At 34.8% G+C, this 19,664-nt stretch overlaps 1 protein-coding gene across 4 annotated transcripts in view; it reads right to left on the minus strand.

The window, feature by feature from the left end:
* The window catches only part of LOC108357992 (uncharacterized), a 171,219-nt gene that overhangs the window by 110,527 nt on the left and 41,028 nt on the right, over positions 1 to 19,664 (minus strand). For all 4 annotated transcript variants that reach the window (XM_017609100.1, XM_017609097.1, XM_017609098.1 and 1 more), the window contains one exon: positions 9,718 to 9,763. The gene's annotated coding sequence lies outside the window, so the exon portion shown is untranslated. The remainder of the gene's footprint in view (positions 1 to 9,717; positions 9,764 to 19,664) is intronic.

Raw genomic sequence — 19,664 nt, forward strand, 5'->3', positions numbered from 1 at the left:
AACAGAGTTCCCTGTACTTCTACGGACTATAGCTTCAAAAAGATTATTTTGCTTCAAACAGACAACAACCGGCAGACGGAGTGTCCTACAAGGTGCTTAATTTTGTACCAATAAACCAAGAAAAAAAATTCAATAAATGTTTTCGTAAATTTTTCTTTATCAAAGGCATTTTACCAAAAAATAGTTTTAGAAAATAATTAAAAACTTTTTTAATAAAACAAAAAAAAAAAAATAAAACACAAAAGCCTAAAATTAAAATGCACGGTGAAAAATATATATTTTTTTTTATTTAAAAAATCTGTAATTCATCGAAAAAGACAATGCAAAACGTTAGATATTAAATAAATCGGTCACCCTATCAGTTCATTTACACAGACACAAATTCTATTAGTGCTGTATGTAATACAGTGACTCAAACAAATCATCACATATTGATTTTTTTTTTTTAAATATGCACAATGGTTTTTAAGTTCAAATTGTTTGTTATGCTTTATAAAAACTTTGTTCATGCTTTAACTAAAACTGTGTATATAACGGGAAATTTCAAACCTTATAAAAAATTTATATAAATTTGACACGTTTTCATTAAAATTGTAAAAAATTAATATGGATCTTTAAAATATTTTTGATTCTTGGATTTTAAGTACTTTTTTTGCTGATGACTTTTGCAGTTTTTTATGTATACAACTGGCGTTTGTTTTTTGAATTTTTTTGTTTTTATGGAAAAAGTTTCAAAAATGGTTCAACAAATTTTTTTTTTAAATCAACGCGTTGTTTTAGCTAGTTGACATTTACACTTTGTTGAAAAAAATTGTTTGGGCTATAAAAATGCGTAGCTAAAAATTTCCTAAAGATACAGACTAAAAATTTCAATATTATGATCAAAATTTGTAAAAGTTTTCAAAACTTAACTCGATAAGAAAATTTCTGAATACGTGTTTAAAAAAAATCTAAATGTGAAATCTTGTTGGTCTCACTGTATGTATATACGTACATACGTATGTACCTTCGTCTGTTTATCGCATAAATTGCTTCCATCTATAATTCGAACGTGACATGCAAAAAGCAATTACAATAAAAGCACAACACGAATACTAGATAAATATTTGTACATAAATATGTGTATGTATGTATGTATGTAATTTATGTTGCCACATTTTGAACTGGCGAAATTTTTAAGCCTAAAAGCATTTTTTCGCCGCTCGATTTCATATCGCACGCTGGCACATTTTTCAACCACTGATGCTGAGATTTTGTCTACGCCGCGTCGCCTTTGCTTTTGTACTTCTCTATTTGTTTTAAATAAATAATGTTTTTTTTTTTGGTATCTTATGACTTAAATTGAACCACAACGCCCCAGTGAATCGCTCTGAGGCGAATAGCAAAAGGCGAGAGGTGTGCTGAACTTAACCGAAATCGGCATGAACCTCAAAAAAAGTCAGCCGCTGTGGCAGCAGGCAAAATTTTTTAGTGCTTTTGCATTTTATTTTAACTTTAGGTTTTGCCTGTGATGTTAAATAAATAATTCAATTTTACTTTTCTCCACGCCTCCCTTAAGTACTAGTCTTGTTTTTTGTGCCCACTAGTGCTCTTCTACTAGTCGCTTGCCTATCTCCTTTTTGTTCCGTGACTTTTGCTATGCTTTTGACTCACACTCACCCACAATGCCGAGCAGAGGCTGCTCATTTTTTTGCACTTTTTCAAATTATTTCTTTAGTTTGCATCTACGGCGAACTCTACTGACCTGGGCCAATATATCTTCATGCTAACATTGGCTGCGGCAGCTAGATCGCAGCAGCCCAGTTCCTGCGCCGTTTGGCATCTACGGGCCGCTGGTCAGTTGCTGTGTCTGATTGGCTAAAAAGGATTTTTATTTTATTTTTACTATAAATAAGTTTTTTTTTTGTTTGGGTTGGGCTTTTATGCAAATTGCGCTCAACTACTTTTTTCGCCTCTTTTTTGGTGCCATATTTTTTCACCTACTTAGTTATTGTTTAAAACTTCCTCTTTTCAGCATAATTCCAAATTCAATATCAAATGTAGAGAGTGCCAAATGGCAGACAACTCGATTTTGGAGTCGCGTGTGGGGTCCATACATACATAGTTGTATGTATTTAGCGAGCAAAAAATGTAAATGTTAAAATAGTATAAATTAAACCTTTATTCCAATTTCGATATTTGAGGCAGCTGTAGCGGCTGCTTGAATTCTTCTAGCCAAAAGCTTTGTTGTCTTCTAACCAAACTGCGTTGCTTCTCAGCTCTACTAATACCCGCCTAAGCAGCTTTTGGTTCTTTGATTCTTACACATTTTTTTTTTCTCACTTTTCTTTTTTCTCTTGGACTCCTTTTCCTCTTCTCGTTCGTTATGACTTAACCGACGTCAGCTTGCAGATTTTGCATTTTTCGTCGGATTTGTAAGGATTTATTGAATATTTGTGCAAAATGCTTCATTCGTTCAACACAAATCCTCATATAAATAGATTCCAGCATACAAATTCATATGATAAAACAAATTGTTGTATGCTTGTAACTAGATTTGATTTCTTTTCGCATGAGCTATAGGGTACTGAAATATTGTATATTACAGAATTCGTTCTTTGTGAAACCTCGTAATTTTAATAGTAACCACAACTGCAAAAAGTTAAGATTTGTGACTACGCAAGCAGACGTAGCTTCTATGTTGATCGCTGAGCTGACATAAGACCCGAATGTCCTCACCCATCTGCAACCTGTCCAAAACTCAACCCTAAGCACCGTAAGCACCGTCGATACTGAGGAAGGCCCCTACGGATAAGTCTTTGTGAGTACACGATCTCGAATAATCTTCTAAAATTTTCAAGCACGTGGCATTTCCCTAAGGCCTTATAATGAGCAATTGAAGAGGTGTTGGCACTACCTCATCGGTAGTCATAGCTAAGAGCCCAATAGTGTTGGCGAAATCAGTCGCTGAAGGAATCTTTTTTACTACGAGAAGGAGCTTACAGCTAGTACACTGAGAGAAAATCAACCAAAAATTGGTTAATATTACCAAATTCAAACTTGAAAAGGAATCAATGTGATTTTTGGTAATAACAATACCTTGTTTAATATTTTCAAATATGATTTGGTAATATTAACCACAATTTTATTTACATTAACCAAACTTTTGGCTGCCAATATTTTCATTTGGACACGCTTATGTTCTGCACTTCACAGATGCTTTTTCATAATTCGGAGAAACAAAACAAAAATTTGTATAACCATTTTAACGTGTTTCCCCTGACGTGATTAACAGAAAGCATCTCTACACACTCAGCTACAGACGCTTTATAAATTTGTCTTTAAATGTTCAATTTGAACAAATTTTCTTTGTGGTTTAATTTGGTTCTGCACTTCACAGATGCTTTTTCGTAATTAAGAAAAACCAATAACAAAAATAATTGATGTTATCGCATTCGTACTCGAACCCGAACGTTCAACTACAGCCAGGCATACGAAAACCAAACAATAACTTTGAGTTTGAACATCTATACGAGGCACACCACCTGTTGACCATGCTTTGCATGTTGCACACAATCATCACTGCCTTGCAATTCTAAGAACTTTGAATACACTCCTGAGTATTAAAACTAACCACCAAGAAATGAAGACCTTAAAACAACGCTTCATGGATACACTTTTGAGACTGTCCGATCTATCACAAAAGACACTGCTGACGTACTCCGTATGATGCTCAGTTTGAAGAGTGTCTTTTTATTTGCCGTTTTCCCTTCGCACAATCGAGCTGATATGTTGATATTTGGTTAAGGTTAAACCTGTCTTGAATTCTTAATGTAAGTAAGTAAAAAAAATCAAGCAATGCTAATGGTTTTATGCTCTTGTAATACAAGTGACTGTTTTTCATTTGATTTGCCTATTTGAACAAATTTTAATACGTTTTGGTTACTCGCATTTGGAAATGGTGTTTTGAAAAAGCTGATAAGTCTTGGGTCTGTAAAATACATGGATGAGTCACAAAATCCCAAATACCATTACAATCTTAGACGTTTTGACGGAGTTTAATAAATTTCGGACTATAGTATTGCATTAGAAAGCCTTAGAACCTTTCGTAAACTGATTTTGCGCCAGAACTTTTCTGTTTTAGTTTGGCCTGGGTAGCGCAAATTTTTTGGCGCTGACACACTAACTCCAGCGCCACTGTCGGAATCAGCACAGTGTGTTGGCGCAATGGCGCCTCTTCAGGCTAAAGCTCATTTCCTTTATTGCTGCACACTGCACCATAGTGAATTAATACAAGGTTATATCGGTTGAGAAAAAACTCCAGTATACCCAAGTTCAAAACCCAAAAATACAACAAACACATAATTTTCACATTCAAAAGGACCGCGGGTAATTTTAGCAACACCACCTTGTAAAAATTCGCCTTGTGCTGCACATTCTACAAGTGACACTTCCCTTTTGTGTGTTCTTTGCTGGTTCTTTGCGCCGCCCAGTGTTGTCAGTGTTCTGGAGTTGCTGGCGCTATTGCGTCACTAAGTCGTGACAATCCGTATCGGCGCCAGTAACTCAGCTCTCGGTATCAGCGCAATGCCGCGGCACCGCACTGTGTTACCCACGGCTAATTTTAGTCCATTAATCAATAATTGAGGAAAAGGACTGTCGGAGACTTAGCTGAACTAAAAAAATAAAATTTTTAGGATCTCAGAAGTCTTATCAATGCCACTGCAGAAGATCTTTTAGGAACCATTTTAATCTATTCAACACACTACAGACTATGTTTTCTCTTAATTCCATTTCAATTAAAATTTCATTGATTATACCCATTCAATTTCGTGTTATTTTTTGTATTAGTTCAAACTTTTTTAGCAATTTTTATTTATTAACAAATTTGCAGGCAAGTGTTAGTGCCAATTCTCGGCGCCAAAATATTACTTATTTTTTTATTTATTCATTTGCAGTACAAAGTAGTTCAATTCAATTTAGTTTTGGCACTGATTTTTTGTGGTGAATGATTTTGCATTGCTTTCTCTCATTTATGTTTTTATTTAGGTATTCGCAAATGGCGTTTGGTGATTTTGCAAATTTTCGGTAAATTTTGATGAATGAATTTATTGGACTTTGATTTTTGCTTGTCTGGAAAGTATTTTAATTGGGTCGCGTATATGTGTTGCGGGCTATTGCTATGGTTTTTGTTATTGTTTGTTGCAAAAATTTAATAGCACACAATTGAGAACAAAATTAAGTAAAAGTAAACAAGAAAATCGAAATTGATTTGAGGTTGAATTGGACGATCACACATGCTCATTTGTATGTACGTATACAAAAATTTGCCAATTGATATAATTTTTATTTTGACAAAATAATTCTTTTTATGACCCTTCCGTTAGAAACATAAAAGCTCAGCATGTAAAAATAGTAGGAAGATCATTTTGTGCTCTCCTTTGCGCAAATCCTATTTGCGGTCAGTGTGGGTAAAAAAGCTCCACTAGTTCACAATTATGGATTAGTGTCATCTCTACTTTTCTCCGTCCATGGACTGCAGCAAACCGTGGTGATATGGCGCTTTCTACACCAGCGTTATCGATAATGTCACCGCCTTCGTATTTTATAGATTTAAAGCGCGGACCGTAAGAGCTTTTTCTCCACTTCGGCTTCTACACCTGTACATCAGTAAAGACTTGCCGCTTTGGAATTATTGTTGCTTTACTTAAGACCTTGGCATAAAATGCAGGATAGGGACTCAGACTACACACCTTACTGTTTATTCTTGAGGATAAGTTCCCCAAACGTATCCTCCTGGAAACGGTTAGAAAGACGCCGCGGACTTAGGCGTAAAATCTAACTTTACACATACACAATTGGCTCAACTAAATCTAATTGTAGGAAGTGGGATAAAGACTCGCAGTGTTTCATTAACACAGCTCACTGCTTTAAAAGAGGGCACAATTTAGCCGACTCTTCTCTTAATCTGCCTTCGGTCACTATTTACTCTGATACCCAAGCAACTATCCAGAACTTCGTAGATATAGCTATAGAATGACGAAAATTCCTTAACAATTCAGCTATTAAAATTTACCAGTAAATTCAGAGAAAATGGCAAGGCCATGGCCTGCCAGACAAACTTGAGAGGAGTGGAACCCCGCTTTTTTACGTCAAGTTCTCTCACTATGCGGGAATACCGTTATCTTCCTGCAAACCATGGCTTAAATCGCGGATTTTCAAGCAAACAGATAAAAGATAGTCAACACAACCCATTTGTAGAACGATATGACCCAGGTTCGACAAGGAAAAGGCCTACTCACTAATTCCCCTAGAACGGAATTACTATTCTATCCGGCCACTGCTTAACGGGACTACATGCTGGCAGAGTGAACCTACCGGCCAACGACCTCTACCCCAGCTGCCGTGCTGAGGATGAAATTTAAGGGGCCATTATTTTTTTGCCCCAGCAATATTATCAAATTAGCCCCAGATTTGTGCCCACAAGGCCGTCGAGGCCACGTGTGCGCCAACATTACCCGGTGGTCTGAAACAAACACTGACCCAAACCAATTTCAGTGAAAAAGTTTTGTCGAGACCCTACACTCCTATGAGAAAAAGGCTTCACCCTGCTGGAACTGCTGCTGCAGCAGGTGTTTTTTTCTTTTAAATTAAATGAAAATATCCCGATGCCTTCTTTGCGACCATTTGAATATAAGTAACCGGAGAGCAAATGCTATTGGTCGATGTTTATATGGCTTTTTGGGTGACCTCAGCTCACCAAGAGTTAGAAACAAATCCACATTTTGATAGCTAACAAAATAATTTTTAAAGAATAAGCGATAACTAAAAATGCCATGCGCTAAAAAAAAGTAACCTGAGCCAAAGTGTGTCCCACTAGGGACTGCCGCTTTACGTAACCTAATACAAATATAAAACAGAAGTAGGCTGGCAGACACCTCAGCGAGTAAACAGACTCAGTTTTCTTGGAATTTCAGCAACATATTTACGTCCTGCGACGTGTCTATTGTGAACCCTTTTTGGAGTAATATCCGTAAGTAAGTCCAATACATGAAGACTTTGTACCCGACCATTGAACAGCGCTATCACTAACTGAATTTTGTCTGTACTATCGATATATATTTTGTATGGAGAATTATTTAATAACAAACATTTCATAAAAAAAATTCTTGGTTAAGGTTAAGATAGATTAGGTTAGTTAAGTTAGGCTAAATAGCTTTGCTGAGATCCTAATAGATCGCCCACCCAGATCAAAACTCGTTCTAAGTTCCGCCTAAACATGAAAATAACGTTTTTTTTTCATTTCTGATCTTAGAGATCAACCAAAACTTATACCTAGGTGCCTCAGAATGTTTTACTTTATTTTTATGATGTTTTTCACTGTTCATAAACTATACAAAAACATTTCTAAATTAACTCTGAAATGCTAACACATGTTTTACAAAATTAAAATGAATTGTATGCAATTTGTAATTTTTTTTTCTAAATTTTTGTAGCCGTCTGGCTAATTAAATAAGGCAAGCGCAATCAAATTGCGAGACAAGCAAATCATTTGTGTAAAAAACAACTGTTATTGCAACTAGGTACACGCTTAACTACTTAATGCTCACATTCATACAAAGCTCCATAAAAGGCATAAGTATGAGTGTAATGAAATATTCTAATACTAAGTAGCAAAGTAGAAAAAATAAAAATAAAAACTACAACAACAAAAATGTTAATGCGACATTAGTGAAACGAAAATTTACAATGAGCAGCATTTATGTATCTACATACTTGTAGTTGTTGTCTAATATGGCGCAAAGTAACACCACGCAACGCCACAAATGACAGACATCGCTTGGCGTTAAATTCTCAGCACTACTTCTTCACCTTTTTTGCGCCGCCACCAACCTCGCTGTCCCTCCGTTGTGCCATTACAGACACCGCAACGGTGTCAACTATGTAATTTGTAATTTGTAATTTGTTAGTTGACAAAAAGGTTTATGGCGGCGCTTGTGCACACAGCCGGCCATACTGCATACATATGTATGTATGTATGCACATACATATATATATGTTGCAAGTTGTGAAATAAACACATAAAAAGCAAAAAAAAAAACGAAAACGAAAAAACAATTTAAAGTACAAATATGACCGTTAAATACTATAAAATGCATAACAACAAATCTTTTAACAGCCGCAACGTTGTAATTTATTTAACGCAATTGCTTTGAAGCTTTTCCATGCGAGTAAGTACATATGTGTGCGTTCAAGTGTTTTATGTTTTGTTGTTCAACGCATTGTCAACTGGTTTGTCTAATTTGTAGTAGCCATATTTTTAAGTATGTAGATACATATATACTTACATACTTATGTATGTTTGTATGTATGAATGTCTTTCTCAACAGATGTGCAAACAAATTTGTGTGAAATACAAGCTAGACAAATTAGTCACAATCATGGGTCGCAATTTGTTTTGCTTGAGTGTGAAAATTCCTCAAGTTTTTCAAGATTGTTTTTGCTAAATAATTTTGTAAATTTTTTAGAGGCGGTTTGATAGATTTTGTAGTAAATGAACTCCAATCCGAATGTCAAGTGTGATTAAATTCAATTTTACCAATGGCCGCCTTAAGATGCCGTCCGTATCAAGCTCACAGGGCAACTGTCTTTCAACTCACCACAGTCGTTCGAAAGAAAAAAGTATTTCGTAAGACAATTGTCAAAACAATGTTTTCCTTTTTAAAAAAATAAAATCTAAATATTAATAGAAACTTAATTAGTTAAAAAAAAAACTTAATAAAGTTAAAGTTCCTAAAAATTAAATGAAACTAAAAAAAAAATACTTTTTTACATCTAAAAATTAAAGGAAGAAAAAATTACATCAAATCAGTTTCCAGATATTAAATGAAATAAAAAATATACATATATTTCTCTTTTATCAAGTACCACTCAGAAGAAATTCGTTAAAGTTTAAAAAGTCTCGGTAAACATACCCCAGCAATGGCAAAATAAAATCAATTAGTTTAAGAAGAAAAAATGTAATGAATAGAAAAGAAGTTCCCAAAAATTTAATGAAATTAAAAAGAAAACATATTTGATAAAAAACAACGAAAAGAATGAAATTCAATAAAAAATTTTTTTTTTCTTTTCTTAAAAAAATTAAATCTTAAAACTAAAAGAAAATTAATTAGTTTAAGAAGAAAAAAATTTGATTAATGAAAAAGAAGTTCCTAAAAATTTATTCAAATTAAAAAAAATACTTTTTTTTAAAGAATAACATCTAAAAATTAAAAGAAAATAAAATTGAGAAAGAAAACAACTTTATTAGAAATTGAAAAAGAAAAATTAAATAAGTTTCTAAATATTTAATGAAATAAAAAAATACATAAATTTTTCTTTTATCATATACCACTCAACAGAAATTCGTCAAAATGTAAAAAGCCTCGGTAAGCATACCCCAGCAATGGCATCACTGTTTTAAATCAGCTACGAGTAAATCACTCATCGTAGGGAAGCTTTTCAAAGCTTCCTATTTATTTAATTTGAATGCAAGGAAATGATAATCAGCCTCTAATCATTATAATCTAACCACTCATCAACTGTGACCGTAGCATAAATTTTCTATGCTAATACATAATAGCCTATTTTGATATTTAAATGCAGTGTGCCGCATAAACACACCTTGGAGCTACCCTTGAAAAGCTTAGTAGCGGCAAAAAAATTGCGTAGTAAATATTTTTAGTAATATTTACTCACCTGTAAAAATATAATTAGGGAACCCTGTGTCGAACTAAGTCCAAATCTATAAAAGAAAATAAATAAATAAATAGATTTCTCTCTCATTCAGATTTAGTACAATATTAAACATGCTTATTCAAATAATATTGATATTTGTAAACAAATAATTAAAAAAATTATAAAAAGAGAATTCGAAGACATGAAGAGTTTACGGAACGTGCGTATACCAGCGGTAGCACGCTAGAGCTTGGCACATCGAGTGAGATCGAAACCCAGTCCCGCTGAAGTCTACTAAGAAGCCAATGTGTTAATATATTAAACAGTAGCAATGTTTAGCTTCTGCCGCTTAGGACTTGCTATTTTTACAGAATTTTCATAAAATATCCAAACAATATTGTTGCTACAAATTTATTATTATTTGTGAAAATCACCTCCATATTTGCACCGAAACATTCTTTTCATTTCATTAATGCACATACCAATCTGCATACGTAGAAACTTGAGTGCCAATATCATAAATATAATTTCTCTAAGTATGCTTTTCATGTGCAAATATCGTAAATTTTTACAGCTTTCCGCTAATTATTTTCTGTATAAAATTTTAACATATGTCACGACAGTAAAAATTCGCCTGCAATGTGTGAATCTTTATGCCCAAATAAAGTCAAGCTCTTTAACACCGACCTTCTTATAAACGCTGTATTTTTCAATCTTATAATAGAATTTTGAATGAAAATGAGTTGTATGTATGAGGATATTTACTCAAAGATAAATCGTTACAATATGGGTATCATTCGAAATAGTTTTCAGTCACTTTTTTCCCAAACTATATGTACGAGTTGCCATCTGTTTTAATTAGGTAACTGATATACATATATACATACATATATATGTATCACAATATGGTTATCAGACGAATGAGTTTTAAGAAGGTTGCAGTTTGAAAATATTGCGAAGATAGGTGCCACCTGTTTGAAATTCATATGTACAACTAAATTACTAAAGTAATGTGTTTCATTTTCTAGTAATTTATGAGAACTCAATTATATAAACTAAAATAAGTTTGGTCTACGTTGATATGTCAATAATTTCTAATTTTCTCAAAAATCGAAATGCTTGTATCATAAGTAGATATAACAAATATTTGAATGCCAGAATTTCAGACCCTTTTTAATGGCGATGTAGCGAAAATTCTTAAGCAAACGTAAGCAATGCCTTAGAAACCTTAAATGCACTGAAATTAACTAATACTTATACAAAAATCACCGTTTTGTTTAATATTTTAGTAATTCTCACTATAACTAACTATTAAAAATGTTTAGGCTGCTCTCATGAAAAAAGTGATTTTGTGAGTTATCATATATGTGCATATATGCATACCCGCCACCACAATTGTGTGTATGTATATGTTTCCAGGTATGTATGCACATGAGCATTCGAGCCTTATATGCCTTAACAGTTATTTCTATTAGACAGTTAAAAATGCTCATTGCACATTTCTAACAATGTAATTACGAAATGACAGACAAATGTTTCAACTGATTGATGAGACGACTAAATGTTATTGACAGTTTCTATTGCCAACTGGAAAGTTGTATTTAGATTTTATGTACTTACATATGCGTATGTACATATGTATGTATGTACGAATTTTTTGTTATTATTCATTTTTGTTTTTTATTCAGTTAGTAAAACTTTAGCTAACTAATCGCTTTTTGCTTTTAATGATTGTTGACTTGTTACCAAATTAAAAACCAAAAAAAAACTCTTTAGCATGAATTTAAAATGCCTAGCACCAGTCAAAAAACTATAAGTTGCGGGTAGCTTAAAAACTAAATACAACTGTACATACGAAGGCTTCTATGAAATCCTGGGCAAGCTAGACCATTTAGTAGGCGTTTGATAGACTTTGAAAACAGATGGCCTCGTATATTTTGACATCACAGAAAGCAAGGTAAGAGGAAAGACGGCGCCAAGTGTGGTCCCATACTAATTTCGTTTAGTTAAGACTATTGGATCATGAAGAAATTAACTCCTAAATATTTATATTTATATAAGCATTGAAATCGGTTATATTTTTTTCTTAAAAATGACTTGCTATTTATTACATTTTGTATTTCTCAATGAAAAGTTATTGACGTGGCAGTTGCTATTAATTGAAGCCACTTTGGTTGCAAGTAAATTATTATTTTTTTTTAAATTACGTTCATTTAATTTTACAGCTGGCGGTTGGCATCCTTGCGCGAAATGTTAGAAAGGGGCAACAAGTGCATGCATGCCGTCAGCACAGCAGCAATGATGGCTCACAAACAATAATAATTTTTTGCACATAAATTGAGTATATTTGAGTGCTCACATACATATGCACAAACGAGCGAAGATGCTTACTTAAATATCTATGCTTGCACAGAAATGTCAATTTCGCGTCAATGTTGGCATAAATGTTTCCGCAATAAAAATCAAATTTAATTACATTGGATGTGTTTACGTATGTAAACACTTACGTATGTACTTGTATAAATGTATGGTCAGTACATCATCATTTGCAAAGCTTCCAGCGTGAACAGAGATGTTAAGTATTTCACATTTTTACAAGATTTTTTTTTTAATGTGCATTTTAAATACTTTTTAAGCAGTATTTGTATTTTGTATTTTTAAATACATTTTTCCATTCTTCATTATTCGTCAAGTCATAAAGTTTTCTGTTAAAACACTGTGTTTTATGTTTTAACATTTGCAAATTCCCTCATGACCAAAAATACTAGAAGCTCTGACTTTGAAATTTCAAAAAAATAAAAATAAAAAATGAATTCAAATAATTATTTGAAAAATGCATAGCAATGTAGGACCAAGATAGGCAACAAATGGAAGAGAAAATTCTATATAATTGAGAAAAGATTACATTTTTTGGTGCACACGGACGAATTAGTATGAAAAGTGTCCTTCTAAAATATTATCCTCGAATATCCTGGACAATTTTCAATATTTATTTTTGAAAAAAGTATACGTTAAGGACCACATCCTCGAATTTCGGCCTTTCTTACAATATTAGCTGAGGATAAAAAGGCATTTTAAAAATCTATTCGTCCTTATGAACCAAAAAAAAAATATATATACATATATATATTTTTTATAATTTAACAGAATTTTCTCCTCCACTCGGTACCCATAATCATTTTTTTCATTTTTTATTCCATTGACTGCTCTTCTTGAAATAAACATATCTCTCAAATTTCAAAGTCCTTTAAGAAAAATTCTGCCGTAAGAGAGAAAAACAAAAAAACGCAGTTTTACTAAGTTTGACCCATAATTTCAGGATTGTTATTGATTGTTTCGTGCGCTTTGAAATTTTTTGGTTTTTAACATCTCTGAGCGTGAAATACACGCAAGTACTCAGTCGCGGGTGTATTCAAGCAAATATATTTATCTACATTCATATTCATATATGTATACATAAATACATGTTTTCTACATATTTTACCTTTTTCTATTTCTCTATGCAATGCTTTCCATTGCTGGTTAGTTACCTTCTTTTCAATACTTCAACCAATTTATGTGTTGCTATTTTTGTGATTTGCTGTTTGACAGCCATTTGTTTTTATGTGTAGCGCACATTAAAATTAATTGAAATGATTTTTACAACGGTGCAACGTTTAAAGTCGTAAACTTTTGCTATTTGACGGTGAGCGAACAAACACATATGTTCATACATGAGCCATTCTTTTTTTAATCGTAGGGATTTCGTAAAAAAATTATGTCGTGTCACCATATCGCTTAATTTTTTCTTAATACATACACACATGCATGAAATAAGCTAACACGTATTCGAGGAATTTATTTATTTTTTTAATTTTTTCTTCTGACTAATTATGTACTTCTAATATCTAATATATTATTATTATAATTATTATTAATATCTAATTCAGAAATAATATTTGTACGTCAAGATTTTTTTTGTACGCAATGAAATTTAAATTTTTGCAAAACCCCGATTTTTAACACCTTGCTAAAGATATCTCATCATAAATTTTTAAAAAACAAATTACAAAAAATTGTTGACTCTCAAAAAAAAAAAAAAAAAAAAAAAAAACATATCATCATAAAAAAAGAATATTTTAAAAATAGTTCTTGAAAACCCCCTTTTTTAAACAGGGTTTTTATAGAGAACCAAACAAAGATTACGATGGTGTAATTTACTATGCAAACAAACTTCGAAATGTTCAACTGTTAATAGCTAAGTTAGCTTTAGCACAACCATGATGATCTTAGATTTGAAGAAGTACATGATGATTAGTCAGAATCACGAAAAAATCCCAACTTTGACGGATCATATTTCCGAGGAGAAAATTGCTTATTTCATTTCTAGAACCCATAAAAAATTGTGAGGCAATTGAAATTTGCTGTCCGATATGAAAAAGAATGCCTCACATACATATGCAGTAGTACCCGCTTCTATAAATAAAATGGAAGTAAAAATTTTAAAAGCGCAACAAGGGGTAAATATGTACGTACATAGAGGAGAAAGCCTCACGTTTTTAAGTGAATGAGTGATTTGACTTGTTGGCCGACGCCTATACATACATACATATATTTTAATAAGTACATACTTGTACCTCTATGCATGTTAATGTGTGTAATTGTAATTAATGTTGTTGTGTAATGTTTGAATATGAAGACCAGTATGCAAATTGTAGTGTTTCAATAAAACTGCACAGATATTGTTGAACAAACAAACATGGATGCGGATCCATACATATGTATGTACATACTTAAATGAAGGTTGGGCATCATACCTTAAACTTGCGTCAATATGACTTGCAACGTTTTCCAATTAAGCAGTAAATAAAAAAATTAATGTTTTAATTTGTCTACTGAGATTTCTCGTTCTATGTTTACTGTGGGGGATTTTTTTTTTTAGAAATTGGACCCCTGTTACGTCAGAGGATTCAAGTGGTGGCCGTTATTGCAGCAGTAAGACATAAAGTAGTCGACTGGAAAGACGCTGGAAATCCCAGACTTTACGGTGGGCTAGGCAGTAGCCACTATTTTACATTCTCACTAGAACGGAACTAAATGTTTTTTATCCAATTTAAACAATAAAAATATGGATACGACCAGGCTAGAAGGTTAGACTGGAAAGCTGTGGCTGATATCGTCACACGACGAAATGGTGGAAAGAACTCCGATGCTGCTAAGCAATGCTTTAGCCGAAGCCATGCACAGGAATGCCGGGAAATCACGGCACGTCTTTCAAGCACAGTGAACAGCGAGGAGACACCAAAGCTTCTATTTGATACTCATTTCCCTAGGAACCTGGTTAGCGTCTCCATCTCCGGACTTCTGCACGATCGTCACCTGGCCTGGGCGATAAACTCGTTCAAACCCTTCATTTTGCCGGAATCCAATAGCATCATCCCGCACAGGTGTAAAAGGCTGTGAAGGTTCTGCAAACTGCGTGAGAACTGGGCACATTCTAAAGGATTTGAGGGTAGTCAGGTTTGCGTTCATTCCGAAGGGCAGTAAAGGCTTTGATTCTTCCTCTAAAAACTTCAGACCTATCAGTCTGTGTTAGTTTCTGCGTCCACTGAAGTTCGGTTAGCTCGCGCCTCGCTGGTATCTCTGAGCCATCTCAAATTCACTCTCTTCTGAGTTCCCGTACACAATATTGAATGATACGAAATATTTAAGGTTAACCAGAAACTGCTCCGAAATACCTAACAGTGAGGCAAATATTTTTTTACAACCACAGATTTGGGATATACTACTTACTAATGCAAATTGACGAACATACCAAAACCATAAGAATAGAACTATGTATCGATGGGTACGAAGTAAAATTTCAAGTACAATCAGTTTTGAACCAGAAACCGACTAAAAATATTTTTAAGGGTTTTACTATTTTTATCATACGACGATGGCGCTTACCAGAAGCTGTCAGGCAAAAGAATATCCGTCCTGTTCCATTTGTTGGGCTGAAAACATCGGTGTAAAAAACCGATATACATACATATATGCCCAAATTATATCTGACCACAAATTATGTCAGAATATTTTTGCCACAAAATTTTAGTATAGGTTTATTTATGTTCACATATTTATGATTCCAACTTCCACACTTTCTCTGCAACCATGAAATTTTATACCGCAGGCACGAGTTTGACATTTAAACGGTTTAATGTCAAAGTTTCAAAGTTTGCTTAGAAAAAATGGTAGAAAAGATGATACGTGCATTATGTATATTGCACTCGACCAAATAACATATCATTCTTCATACCACTGCTATTATTCAGCAGCCTTAGATGCGGTTTTTGCTATGACACCGCAAAGAAATCGGTTGTATACAATTCAAAAAGAGAAAAAAAGGTAGAAGAAAGTACAACTAAAGAAGAAGCCAGCAGTAGCAAATGTTATTATTGAAAACAAAAAAAAAGAGCGCAAAGTATAAATTTTCAGCATTACCGCTAAACCGGTAGCATTGCTTTTTTGACAGCTGCCAAACTAGCGCGCTAACCGCCGCGCCGAAGCAACAGCTAACGTCGAATGACTACCGGCGTGCCAGCGGCTAAGTAACACACACCATGCGAAATGCTATCCGACAGCTGGCAACATGTGGCACATTCTTCGCCACAAAAGTGGTAACGTTTGTAGTCTACATTCACGCCCAGCAGCCAACTAACGAACTGCTCGGCCGACATTGGCAGTGGCACACTAACAACTGTCAAGTGTTAAGTGCAAGACAGCAACAACAACAACAACAACAACCGCCTAAGAACTGTTAAACTGTCAACTTGTCGACTGTCTTCTGTCTTCTGCCACACTTCTATGCTTTTTGTGGCCAAGGCGCTTAATGGCGACTGGCGTAAATTACAACTTCACTCTAAGTAATAAATATATTTTACTGCTACAACGCGGCTACTGCTCGGTTTTCGTGGAAATGCTTAAATAATCAAGTAGCTGTAAGATGAAGAAAAAGTGAAAGAAAAAAAATATTAAATACAATTTGAAAGCGAGTAAATAGTAGCACGATTTTGATCTTTTCATTCTCGTAGCGGTTAGATTTTTGGGGCCGGCGTGTATTTGTGATGTTCTCCGCAGCCCTCATATTGACTGGTGGGGTTTGTGGTTTTTTGGCTTAACTGTATGGTTGCTTAGTGTGCGAAAGATTGAGACAATTTTTTGTGGCTTCAGTTAGAGCTGAGCATCGAGTTTGTAGATGGAGTGCTTCAACTGACTTGCGAAGCTGGTGAAATATCGTTCTGACTACATATCCCGATTATCCTTTCTTGGGCAGAGGGGACATTTGTTTTACATACACATGTATGAGAAAGTCACGCAGTACACAAACTATTTCCTTACCTGCTCTAAAAATCTGCTCCGTCCTCTTAGCTTACCTTAAAAATTTATTTTTTCTAAAGCGTGTTTTTTGGAGCCATTTAGCTCTATCTGCTAGTTGTAATTCATATTATTTTGAGTTGAGATGTTATACCTAGATGGAGGGCTCTAAACTCAATGAAATAAAAAAGGGCCAGCTCAATCAAAAGCTGACAAAGAAACCAGCACTAATTACATTACGCCCGTTTGGGACTTCAATACCAAGGTACCTACTATTCTCGCGACCAGAGGAGAATGGGATGTAGGACTGCTAGTAGCAGAGGCAGGTACTCGAAAGATCTGTAGATCAAGCGGACCTTTCGTCTACCGAACAATTTCAGTGTCTTCTGAAATCTACGCTATAGAAAAAGCTGCTAGTACTATTCGGAACATAGTCCCCGCATCCCGAGCTGATGCTGTCTCAAACCAATTATTCTAAGAGCGTTTTGTTTTTTACCCGCAAGATTGCAGCTTCGGCAATGGATGCTGTACAGAAGACCCATTTTTGTCATCTGTTCACCAAATACCAAAATCCCTTAATCGTGGTTTTTATTGGATATTAACAAGCTACCTATTGACTTTCATAAGATGCCTACTGTTCTTGACTGTTGTACAGCCATTCCCTATTTGTTAGTGACAATGCAAAACTCAGTTCATTTTCTTCGGATTCATCAAATGAAGTATCACTTCCTGACAATTAGTGAGCTCTATCGTTCCAATATAAGTAAAAGTGCTCAAGGCTGGGAATTGGAATGAGTTGATATGTCTATCGACTCAACCGTTGAGCCCAGCGACGTCTTACACTTAGTCACGGAAACTGGTTTGGAGTCATAGAAGCAGAACGACGAAAAGACGAGTATCTTAATATCTTATCGCTTAATATCACTAACTTAAAAATGCTTACGCCTGTCTCAGAAAATATCCTGTTCTTCACTGAAGTCCAATTTAGCCCTTCAGTGTAGACGGCAATAAAGTTCCTCATTTAGTCTGTTCTTTCTACAGTCCCTGCCAAAGAGAAACTTTACCTGATAACCTCTTTTTTAAAGTACTAAGTAGTGGACAGGAAAGAGGTGAAACAGCCAGGCGTATAAGGAAATAGGTCCCTTTTAAAGGATAAAACTTTGAAGTGGTGAAGGACTAAAAAACTTTCTATACATTTATGGAGGTTACTCATGACAGAGCTCGATCCCGAATACCAACAAGCGTCAGTTAGCACCTCTAACCAATTGCAACGTCTCCCAGTAGCGAGCTCCTGATACACACATTTCACTTTTCCTCTTACATTTTTGAATTTTCATAATTTCTTCAAAAATATTATCAACAGGTATGTATTTACAATTTGTACATTAGGGTATTCCAGTATCTTTCGCAAAATTCGAATGCATCTGCTTTCGGCCATTGCGAGCGGGAACTTCTCCACAATTTAAAACCCTGCTCAAGCTTCTCCTCTTTCTACATAAAGCCTAGTTTATAACGGAATGCTTCGGATATCGGGTGACTTAACACCTACTAACCCTTATCAGAGAGCTGCGTCCATCCGCTACTATGGATACAAAATACCTTAATACCCCGTTATCCTGACATTTACAGCACACATTAGGTGTACCAGGATTGGTAACGAGGTGTCTTTTCAAGTTTTATAGGATATCCGAAGGCTAGTTCCTCTCCCAAAAGAGAATAGGGATTCCTAAAGCTTTTCGTAAACTTTCTGCGGATGACACGGAGTTTGCACCAGACCCAACGATTTCACCAAATTACACCCATTAAAGGCGAAGTACCGCTCGTCGACTGGCTACACCGAGGATAAGGACGGTACACATCTCAAAATAGGTTGATGCAACAGACATTTGGCTGGTAAAGTCATACATTTCGGGGCTCGTTTTCGAATCGTAGACAAGGCCGTGGGCTCTACAAGTATCCAATTGCTAAAATAGCCGAAGTCTACTCAGCTGCCTATCTTACGAGTTTTACAACCCAAGATATCTGCTACCGGTACCACCATCTGGCCCATCGAAACTCTTTGAGGATCACCAAGAGTTCAATCCTGGAATACTATATAGAGAGTAGTTAATACCTAGAAGGAGAGAGCAACAATGCAAATACTCTCACATACTGGCAACAACAACGAAAGCTTAGACATTCTAGCAAAGAACGGAAACAATCCTAACTACGTCTGCTTTTTAAAAGCCTTTCTCATGGTATCTACGACGCGCCAATCATGGAAACTGAAGATCCACTCAGCGATCATGGTTATCTTAAGTTAGCTTAGGTTAAGGTGGTTCTTTGTGTACATACGATGCCGATAGGCGCTAAGTCAAGCTAAGGTGGGAGTGATCTTTGGTATCCCACTGACACTAGGGACCATGAGTCGGATTTTTAATTTTTTTTTGCAGTACATGTATCATTATCGCACCGTGTCGTAATCTCTTTATAATTTCTTAACCAAAAGTACAACTTCAAGTCGGCACGGGGTTGTACTTATTTAGGTTTGAACGAAAAAATATGTGCTGGCTTACCCTAATGCGTATATTTACCGCAAAGCAATCACGAGCTCATAAATTCGCTGAAGCTGGTCAGTAAACAATCGTTAACAA

This window comes from Rhagoletis zephyria, unplaced genomic scaffold (genome assembly GCF_001687245.7).
Source record: "Rhagoletis zephyria isolate East Lansing unplaced genomic scaffold, Rhagoletis_zephyria_1.1 Rzeph_scaffold_00188, whole genome shotgun sequence".
Classification (NCBI taxonomy): domain Eukaryota; kingdom Metazoa; phylum Arthropoda; class Insecta; order Diptera; family Tephritidae; genus Rhagoletis; species Rhagoletis zephyria.